Source organism: Podarcis vaucheri, assembly GCF_965113315.1.
Source record: "Podarcis vaucheri genome assembly, chromosome: 8".
Taxonomy (NCBI): Eukaryota; Metazoa; Chordata; class Lepidosauria; order Squamata; family Lacertidae; genus Podarcis; species Podarcis vaucheri.
Window position 1 is genome coordinate 93,295,904 of NC_138766.1, and position 3,256 is coordinate 93,299,159.

Genomic DNA, 3,256 nt, shown 5'->3' on the forward strand with positions numbered 1-3,256 from the left:
TGGATATTTATTGATAAGATATTGATTTAATGCATTTAAACATTATTCAAGATGTTTGTGCCCCGCCAGGCGCCCGCTTCTCCTCACGGAGAAGAAGCCGAGTGAGAAAGCGCGCCGGCGGCACGTACACATTTCATATTTATTCGGCTTGATATATTAATTTAATACATTTAAACATGGGCGTAGACAGGATTTTTGTTGGGGGGGGGGGAGAACCGACGTGTTTGGTCAGTTTAGTATTTCTATTGTTTTACTTGAGCTGGGGGGGGGGGCAGGTCCGCCAATCTATTTGAATATTATTTAAAATTTACCCGCATTTTCCACCTGACAGGGACTCAAGGCGGATTACAGATAGGATAAGAGCAGCTAAAAATCATGGGGCGGGGAAACAATCATATCTATATCTATCTATCTATCTATCTATTTGTGTGTGTGTGTGTGTATTCACACTAAATAATAATAATAATAATTATTATTATTATTATTATTATTATTATTATTATTATTATTATTATACCCCGTCTATCTGGCTGGGTTTCCCCAGACACTCTGGGTGGCTTCCAACTGAATATTAAAAACAATACAGCATCAGACACTAAAAACTTCCCTAAACATATATAGTAAACATGCATATATAGTAAACAATGGGGGGGGGAATCAAATGACACAAGGGGAAAGGGGTGGGGAGGGAAGAGGAAAAATCAACAGCGAAACTCTGGCACTGATTTCTGAATATATAAATGCAATGAAACAAAGGCAAAGACCTTTTTGCTCTGAAAGGCAAGGGCTTTTTTTCTTGCCTGCCAGAACTTACCAGAATTGCACCAGTGAAAGAAGCAATCCTTATTGCTGTTCTGGCTTCTGGGATAGCTGCGCAGCCTGCATTCGCTCCATAAGACGCACAAACATTTCACCTTACTTTTTAGGAGGGGAAAAGTGAGTCTTATAGAGCAAAAAATACGGTATATCTTTTCAAGAAGGGCAAATTGCCTTGAATACCAGCAATCCAGGTCATTCCAGTGATTGGCAATGCAGCCCTTGGCTGCTGCTAAGAGGGGAGAAATGTTATTTACTTTTCAAATCCCATTCTTGTTCCCACATACAGGTTCAAAAGTGCCAGATAAAAGGATGGAGTAATTGTTTGTTCAGTTATCAACAAGATCTCAGCAAACACCATATTCCAAAACTCAGCTATCTTGTTCTGGTTGTATGTATTGCCATTCTGATTAGCTTTTTTTGGCTGGAGAGAGGGTACAAATGTGCCAAGTAAATAGTTCACATCCCACCTTTTTCTTCAAGATTGTACTCTTCAACATTTTTCTGATGAAAACAGGGATTTCCTATTACAGGGATCAGCAAACTTTTTCAGCAGGGGGCTGGTTCTCTGTCCCTCAGACCTTGTGGGGGGCCGGACTGTATTTCGGGGGGGGGGGGTTGAACGAATTCCTATGCCCCACAAATAACCCAGAGATGCATTTTAAATAAAAGGACACATTTTACGCATGTAAAAACACGCTGATTCCAGGACTGTCCACGAGCCAGATTTAGAAGGCGATTGGGCCGGATCCAGCATACCCATGTCCTATTACATAATAGTTTTACTATTTATACCCCACCTCTCTGACTGGGTTGCCCCAGCCACTCAGAGCTGCTTCCAACATATCTTTAAAAATGATTAAACATTAAACATTTTTAAAAACTTCCCTATACAGGGCTGGCTTCAGATGGTTTCAGGGGTCAGATAACCCCATCCCACCCAACATTTCTCCAATAGGAACATCCTAAGGAAAAGTGGGACATTCTGGGATCAGATCAGAAACCGGGGCGGCTTCTGTAAATCTGGGACTGTCCCTGGAAAATAGGGAGACTTAGAGGGTCTGCAAGATGGCATGTATGGTTCTTCCTCTTTTAATCCCTACAATATCCCTACAAAGTAACATATTTTTCTGTGTATTGGGAGAGGCTTTTTGACACAAAAACCACGTCAAAAAACTGGGGTCATCCAATACACGGATAGTAGCATGGCGGGGGGGGCGGTGCACTGCCAGCCATTTGGTTGGTGGGAGCGTGCCTTTCCCCGATGCCGCAGTGAGCGGGAATCCATCTGGAGGGTGTTTCCTGCCCACAGCCGCGTGCCACCAGCCAGCTCTGTGATGGGAGCGCAAATTCACCCGATGCCGCTGCGCACGGGAAGCACTCCCTGGATCGTTTCCCATGCGCAGCGGCATTGTGGGAGGTTGCGCTCCTGCAAACTGGATGACTGGAGGGAGCGCAATTTCATCCAATGCCACTGTGCATGGGAAACTATCAAGGGAGTGTCTCCTGCCCACAGCTGCATGGGGGGAGAGGCTCAACAACTTTGGGCCATCTCCCCTCATTTTCTTAAAATTTAAGTCTCCCAAAATGGATGTGTTTGTCTTATACAAGGGGGCATCTTATAGAAGGAAAAGTACGGTAAGTTGGGCTGAGAGGCAGTGACTGGCCCAAGGTTGTACCCAGTGAGCTTGTGGCTGAGTGGGGATTTGAACCCAGGTCTCTCCCAGGTTCTACTCTAATCACTACCCTGCAGCAGCTGTCATCTGACCCCAGGGTGAAGGTAAAATGATGGTGGTGGCAATGTATGTGGCTAGTCAGTCCATCTTCTCCAGACCTCCTGCTCTGCTGACCACAGCTAAGGGCAAGCAAGTAGGCTAAAGCAGCAGCAATGTCTCCTTCCACCAGGTAGGGACAGTGGCTGGTGCCCCCACTCGGGACAGCAATTTGCAGTTGTTGTTTAGTCGTTTAGTCGTGTCCGCCTCTTCATGAGCCCCTGGACCAGAGCACGCCAGGCACTCCTGTCTTCCACTGCCTCCCACAGTTTGGTCAAACTCATGCTGGTAGCTTCAAGAACACTGTCCAACCATCTCATCCTCTGTTGTCCCCTTCTCCTTGTGCCCTCCATCTTTCCCAACATCAGGGTCTTTTCCAGGGAGTCTTCTCTTCTCATGAGGTAGCCAAAGTCTTGGAGCCTCAGCTTCACGATCTGTCCTTCCAGTGAGCACTCAGGACTGACTTCCTTCAGAATGGAGAGGTTGGATCTTCTTGCAGTCCATGGGACTCTCAAGAGTCTCCTCCAGCACCAGAATTCAAAAGCATCAATTCTTCGGCAATCAGCCTTCTTTATGGTCCAGCACTTTGCAGTAGGAACAGATAATTAAGTAGTCGGTCTGCGAGCACTTAGGAAAGGAAGTTTAGAAAAGATAGTGTCCATTGCTTA